The sequence below is a fragment of the Ctenocephalides felis genome, unplaced genomic scaffold (assembly GCF_003426905.1).
Source record: "Ctenocephalides felis isolate EL2017-DRISC unplaced genomic scaffold, ASM342690v1 CF-g0.4_SCAFFOLD_00845, whole genome shotgun sequence".
Taxonomy (NCBI): domain Eukaryota; kingdom Metazoa; phylum Arthropoda; class Insecta; order Siphonaptera; family Pulicidae; genus Ctenocephalides; species Ctenocephalides felis.
In genome coordinates, this window is record NW_020536999.1 from 77644598 (window position 1) to 77652594 (window position 7997).

Genomic DNA, 7997 nt, shown 5'->3' on the forward strand with positions numbered 1-7997 from the left:
ACCTTCGCGATTTTGCTCTAATACGCGTTTTGATACATTAGCCAGTAATTGAACATGTCTCTCAGTTCCCTGAATGTGGACCGGAATTTTAGGGTCACTCCATGGACACTCATTGCTTTGTAGATATTGTACTAGATGTTCATGAGGAATATTTAGCGTAAAGGCTGGTTCGGATATATTTGAATAATCATCCATATCTATCATATTAGTATAGTCGGTGCATTCGAAATTTATTTCGGGTGTTTTGTAATCTCTCAATTGCGTCAGGTCTTCCACATTATTACGGTAATATAAGATTTTTCTTATAGCTGAATCTCGTATTTCCTTTTTATTATCAAACAACATTGCTAATAAAATATTTTCCGAGTGAGCATAGTATGCGTTTTCTTTAGCAACATTGTTCACAATTTGTCTTAAATTCGAGTCTAAATATTGCGTCCAGCTAATAAATTTATAAAATAATATACTACCATACACCACAGAGTTGTAATATTTAATGTTAAAGTACATTGGAATATATACTTTCATTACGTAGTTTGCCAGAATTTTCAAATTTTTGGATGGCTTATTAGTAGTTACATATAACCGAAGTAACCTACTAGCCTTCGTGAGCCAACGGGAATGTGCTATTGGCCCTGGTTTCATGTTAGCTAAGTCTGTCGATACTTCTCCAGAAGCAACTGCTTTAGCTATTTTTATTAAATAACTTGAGTCAGTTGTCGATTCAGCAGGACTTATATCAGCCAAATTTTCAAGTGGGATTGTTTCAAAGTCTTTTACCGGCTGGAAGTATATAGGAAAAAATAAATTATATTGAATTTGAACATAGGGTATTAAAAAATAGTAAATATGTTATAACTCACCGGTATATTTTCGCATGTTTCAATTTGTTTGCTTAATATTCCAGTTTTTGTTCGTGGTCCAGTGGTCAATGATTTTTCCAAATAGTTAAATAAATGGCGAAGTGGAAGTTCGTTAAAGTGGAGAAGACACACAAACCAATGAAGTGGCCTGTTTCGACGTAAAATACCACTTTTTACGCCTGCATTTGCTGGTTCACCATCGCAACATATGCCTATCAAAGAATCGAGAGCTATTCCTTTATCGGCGAAAAACTCGTTCAATTTGATTACTTTACTTTCCGAATCTTCATTTTCCAATTTTGTGTAACCCAACAATTGGCCATTCGGTTCCTTTAAAATAACTAAATGCGCTTCTTTAATCATTCGTGGGTGAAACTTCTTATCGATTTTTTCCATGGTAATAGAATCATTTTTTCGGCCGTCGAATGAAAATGCTATTAATTCAGAAGAATCATATCGTTTGTGTAGAGCTTGCCTATTTTTTGCCTCTCACGAACGCTTTTATTTTTATCCATAATGACAGGATTGCCCCAATCATCCGTTATGCCCAGGTCACGCAGGATTGCCGTCACCACGCCAAAACCAACTCTATCAGAAATTGCAAATCTGTCGCACATTAAGGCATAGCTTGGAGCCTTATATCTTCGACTATATGGACCACGTTTTATATGAGAGGTATTTTGTGAACTTTCCGAACTGCTTTTAAAATCAAAATCAACATCTGGAGTATATGTCTCACCTGGAGTAATATTGCTAGTTATTGTAGATTCTGATACTTCATCTTCAATTTTTATAATATATTCTGGTATCGTAGATTTCCTCTCATTATGTTGATCCATCATAAACGCTTGTAAATGTTTTGGATCAGTCCACAGAACACAGTAATCTTCGCAAATCGCATTTGCATTTTCCAATATAAAATAATTCTTTCGTGGATTCTACAAACCCCTGAAATGATGCTTGGGTAGACTTGCTTTTATTTGTACTTTTATATTTATCAATCAATCGGTTCAATTTTCTAGCGATACTTGTTTCTCCATAATTGGAATATCAATTTTTTCCCACGTCTGAATCAATTTCGTTACCACATTTGGAGTAAATGTTTTATATGAAAACATTTTATTTTGTTTTTTTGATTTTTCGGCCAAATAAAAATAATACCTGATAATTTCCATACTTGTCGGAAGATTTACTCCAGTAAATTCTTTTGCTTCCCCAAATGTAATTTGATCATGCGAGCGCATATGATTCAAATTACTGGCACTTGCGCCTGAATTTAAATAAGAATTCGCCATTGATACTTCACGTCTAACTGGAGAACTGAATGAAGATTTATGCCGATTTTTCACATTAATATATTCTTTTCGAAACTTCGAGAATTATTATAAAAAAATACTAGCGCACTCTGATGGAAATAAATAACAACAAACTAAACCCGATTTAAAAACCCCCGTACAAACTACCAATAAAAATATAACTTACAATTTGAATTATTCACATGCCTAAATTAATATATTAACTTATTAAAAACAGTATTTTATTGAAAATTTCGCTGGCTAAAGAGTTATTTGCGATATATGGTTTTGAAGTCAAAATTCATTTAAATAACACATATATTTCATATGAAAAGGTGCCCATATCGCTTAATTTTACTTCTATAATGATTCGGCCCACCCTATTCATTGGTTTCTTAGAAAACTGTGGTTAAATATACGGGTTTTACTAAGAAATATCAATAGGGTGGGCCAATTTTTTGCATATTGAGGCACCTCGCTAATTTAACTTTTTACATCATTTGAAACAATATTGTAAAAAAAAGCATAACCCGCAAATGAATTTAAAGTCAGCGAAAAATTTAAAACATTTTTTAATTTAAAGTAAAAATTGAAAAATCTCATGAAAAATATATTATGACATATATCGAGTTATACATCATTTTATTCGTAATTTTATTCTGCATCTTTCGTACGAACAAAGTTTTTTTGTATCTTTTACGGTTTAGATAGTATAGAGCAATTTGTGTAGTTGTTTACTTGCAAAGTGCAAAGTGCGGCTAGGTTGGAGCAACACTCCTCACGATTCGAAATTTCTCTAAAGAAAACATATAAAGTATTATACATCATTAGAAAGGTCTCAAAATTCTTAGTTTTTTTTCCATATATCACAACTTCGAATTTTGCACGGTGTGGCCTACAGGCGAGTTGCCGTCGTGAAAATTCGGAAAAATCGGAAAATCTAGAGAAAATTATATGAACACACCTAACCATTTATATACCATTTTATTCGTAATTTTATTCTGCATCTTTCGTACTAACAAAGTTTTTTCGTATCTTTTACGGTTTAGATAGTATAGAGCAATTTGTGTAGTTGTTTACTTGTCAAAATGCAAAGTGCGGCTAGGTTGGAGCAACACTCCTCACGATTCGATATTTCTCTAAAGAAAACATATAAAGTATTATACATCATTAGAAAGGTCTCAAAATTCTTAGTTCTTTTTCCATATATCGCAACTTCGAATTCCCAACGGTGTGGCCTACAGGCGAGTTGCCGTCGTGAAAATTCGGAAAAATCGGAAAATCTAGAGAAAATTATATGAACACACCTAACCATTTATATACCATTTTATTCGTAATTTTATTCTGCATCTTTCGTACGAACAAAGTTTTTTCGTATCTTTTACGGTTTAAGAGAAAATCGAGAAAAACTGGTTTGAACATTTATTGTAAAATTAGAAAATTTAAACAAATGATTATAAAAAATAATATAACTATATATAAATTCGTTTTATATTCATTGAGATCTATAAAAATCAATAAATACATAATTCATAAGGGTTCACAGTTCGAAATTTTCCCAGACTTTTGTCTTGACGATTCACACCGTAACCCGGAGCGACGCCTCGCCGCAGGTCAAAATCACATCGCTTGGGACTCAGTCGAATACTTACGCTGTGGCCGCGCGCCTTATATAGGGGGATAGGTCGTGTCGAGTGCGATGCGAGCAAGCTCAGGCTAAAGTACGCTATGTTGTTCAGGCGGGTACGGATATCATTCCCCGGTGTAGTTTTTACATCATATTCGATACTTTTAGTCTGTCAATGATATATTAGCGTAACTTTTAATAATGTTGTGAGTCACATCTAGAATTATATACCCCGTATATATTCGGATGCTGGTTTGCGGCTAAAGATAACTGGTGGTAGGATCATTCGTTTTTAAACGTTTGATCAGAGAGAGTTAAAATTATTTGGGTCTGCGGACCGCAAATATGAAATCTATATATTTTAATAATATAGAATTTTACAAATTGACTACGGTCAAATATATGTGAATGTGGCAGAACTAGCAAAGCTTCTCGCAGCGATGGTCTTTTGTTTTATGAACGTTTGATCGGAGCAAGTTGAAATTATTTGGGTTTGCGGACCGCAAATATGAAATCTATATATTTTAATAATATAGAATTTTACAAATTGACTACGGTCAAATATATGTCAATGTGGCAGAACTAGCAAAGCTTCTCGCAGCGATGGTCTTTCGTTTTATGAACGTTTGATCGGAGCGAGTTGAAATTATTTGGGTCTGCGGAGCGCAAATATGAAATCTTGTGATTATTCGACAAATTATTGCTGTAATCAAGTGCGCTCCTATAGTATAATATACTGTGGGCAAAAGCCTCTGGCAATGATCATTTGTTTCATTAACGTTTGACCGGAGCTAGTCGCAAAATATTGCGCAGTGTGCAAAAGCAGCGTGACGCGGTTTACAACCGCTTAGCGCTCTTATGCATTGTGTGAGAGCACTGCCATGTATATCTGCTCGGTATCGCCAGATGCCTGAGCGAATGACGAAGTTCGTTGTGAAAACGGCGTTCTTTTTGAATATTATACTTTAAACGCATAGCTCAATCAATTCTTTGGGCGCTAGATGAAAGTCTAGTGTTTTAAAGTCGATTGTAGTAAACGCTTGCATTAGTATTCTATATACTCTGCACATTTTATTCAAATTGTGCGAATTTGAACATTCGCTTCATTGCGTTGTTTTAAGAATCAGCGAAAGCAGATTTTTCAATCTCACACACAGTGAAATATTCATATTTCAATTTAAAAGCGAGGACGTTTGTTTTTGGACCACAACGTGCTCTAAAATTGCTAAAGTGGTTGCGCGTCCTAGAGAATTTATTTTCTTGCGACCCGCCATATAGCCTGTCCAGATCATCGCGGTGATGGTTCGCACGGTAACCCGAGGCGACCCGTCGCTGCAGGTCAAACTGTCGTAGACCGTGTCTAGAATAATATACGCCGTATATGTTCGGATGTCGGTTTACGGCCGGGTTCTGGACCTTATTTATAAGTGTTCAACCATACTGTACAGCATATCCGCGGGCATGTGTCGTTGACGCAAAGACTCTTATGCGGAAAATAAAATATACAAATGCAATCAACTCAATACTCTCCGAGCGAGAATAAAAGTTAGTTATAATGATGAATTCTTATAATGAATTCGCCCCGACGTTTTCAATCTAACGAAGGGTAAAGAGACTGTTTGAAATTAACTGGGCCTGCGGACCGCAAATTTCATGTACGGACCGCCGTTTCGACGGTTGTTAAAGGTCTAGCCTCTGTGTAAGCGCAGAATATATAAAATATCAAGCCGCGATGTAAACTGTTCGTCATGTCCAGGGAATATCGTACGACTCAGATATATATATGTAAGAAAATTCGTTGTTTAGAAATATTCATCAAACTTTTCTATACAAAGTGTGGTCTCTCGGGTGACGCCGAGGGACATTTACGCACTATGCTATTATATATATAGCACCCTGGTTGATCCTGCCAGTAGTATATGCTTGTCTCAAAGATTAAGCCATGCATGTTTTAGTGCAAGTTACATTAAGGTGAAACCGCGAATGGCTCATTACATCAGTTATGGTTCCTTAGATCGTACCCACATTACTTGGATAACTGTGGTAATTCTAGAGCTAATACATGCAAATAGAGTTCCGACCAGAGATGGAAGGAATGCTTTTATTAGATCAAAACCAATCGGTGGCGGGCTTGCTTTGCTCACCGTTTGACTTGGTGACTCTGAATAACTTTGTGCCGATCGCACGGTCTAGTACCGGCGACGCATCTTTCAAATGTCTGCCTTATCAACTGTCGATGGTAGTTTCTGCGACTACCATGGTTGTTACGGGTAACGGGGAATCAGGGTTCGATTCCGGAGAGGGAGCCTGAGAAACGGCTACCACATCCAAGGAAGGCAGCAAGCGCGCAAATTACCCACTCCCGGCACGGGGAGGTAGTGACAAAAAATAACGATACGGGACTCATCCGAGGCCCCGTAATCGGAATGAGTACACTTTAAATCCTTTAACGAGGATCTATTAGAGGGCCAGTCTGATGCCAGCAGCCGCGGTAATTCCAGCTCTAATAGCGTATATTAAAGTTGTTGCGGTTTAAAATGCTCGTAGTTGAATCTGTGTCCCACACTGTCGGTTTACCGCTTGCGGTGTTCAACTGGCATGTCTGTGGGACGTCCTACCGGTGGGCTTAGCCCGTAAAAAGGCGGCCCAACTCAAAATCCTACCAAGGTGCTTTTCAACGAGTATCGAGGTGGGCAGGTACGTTTACTTTGAACAAATTAGAGTGCTTAAAGCAGGCTCATTCGCCTGAATATTGTGTGCATGGAATAATGGAATAGGACCTCGGTTCTATTTTGTTGGTTTTCGGAATTCCGAGGTAATGATTAATAGGGACAACTGGGGGCATTCGTATTGCGACGTTAGAGGTGAAATTCTTGGATCGTTGCAAGACGGACAGAAGCAAAAGCATTTGCCAAATGTGTTTTCATCAATCAAGAACGAAAGTTAGAGGTTCGAAGGCGATACCGCCCTAGTTCTAACCATAAACGATGCCAGCTAGCGATCCGCCGAAGTTCCTCCGATGACTCGGCGGGCAGCTTCCGGGAAACCAAAGCTTTTGGGTTCCGGGGGAAGTATGGTTGCAAAGCTGAAACTTAAAGAAATTGACGGAAGGGCACTGCGGCTTAATTTGACTCAACACGGGAAACCTCACCAGGTCCAGACACCAGAAAGATTGACAGATTGAGAGCTCTTTCTTGATTCGGTGGGTGGTGGTGCATGGCCGTTCTTAGTTGGTGGAGTGATTTGTCTGGTTAATTCTGATAACGAACGAGACTCTAGCTGCTAAATAGACGTACTTTCTGGTATCGCAAAGACCCTCCGCTTCGGCTTCGGTCGTTGTTGGTTGTGGTTCTCACTACCGGCGTACAAATATATCTTCTTAGAGGGACAGGCGACATTTAGTTGCACGAAATTGAGCAATAACAGGTCTGTGATGCCCTTAGATGTTCTGGGCCGTACGCGCGCTACACTGAAGAGATCAGCAGGTTTTCTTTGGCCGAAAGGTCCGGGTAATCCGTTGAAACCTCTTCGTGCTAGGGATTGGGGCTTGCAATACTTCCCCATGAACGAGGAATTCTTAGTAAGCGCGAGTCATAAGCTTGCGTTGATTATGTCCCTGCCCTTTGTACACACCGCCCGTCGCTACTACCGATTGAATTATTTAGTGAGGTCTTCGGACCGGTGCGCGGCAGCGTTTCGACATTGCCGATGCTGCTGGGAAGATAACCAAACTTGATTATTTAGAGGAAGTAAAAGTCGTAACAAGGTTTCCGTAGGTGAACCTGCGGAAGGATCATTAACGTACATTTACTATTAAGTGAATGAAACGTGTGCTATATGTCGCAATATAATGTTGCAGACTAAATTTTGTGCGCTCCCATAGTATAATATACTGTGGGCAAAAGCCTCTGGCAATGATCATTCGTTTTATTAACGTTTGACCGGAGCTAGTCGCAAAATATTGCGCAGTGTGCAAAAGCAGCGTGACGCGGTTTACAACCGCTTAGCGCTCTTATGCATTGTGTGAGAGCACTGCCATGTATATCTGCTCGGTATCGCCAGATGCCTGAGCGAATGACGAAGTTCGTTGTGAAAACGGCGTTCTTTTTGAATATTATACTTTAAAACGCATAGCTCAATCAATTCTTTGGGCGCTAGATGAAAGTCTAGTGTTTTAAAGTCGATTGTAGTAAACGCTTGCGTTAGTATTCT

At 38.5% G+C, this 7997-nt stretch overlaps 1 pseudogene; it reads left to right on the top strand.

The window, feature by feature from the left end:
• Window positions 1-5678: 5678 nt before the first annotated feature.
• Window positions 5679-7584, top strand: LOC113364461 (annotated as a pseudogene).
• Window positions 7585-7997: the final 413 nt, after the last annotated feature.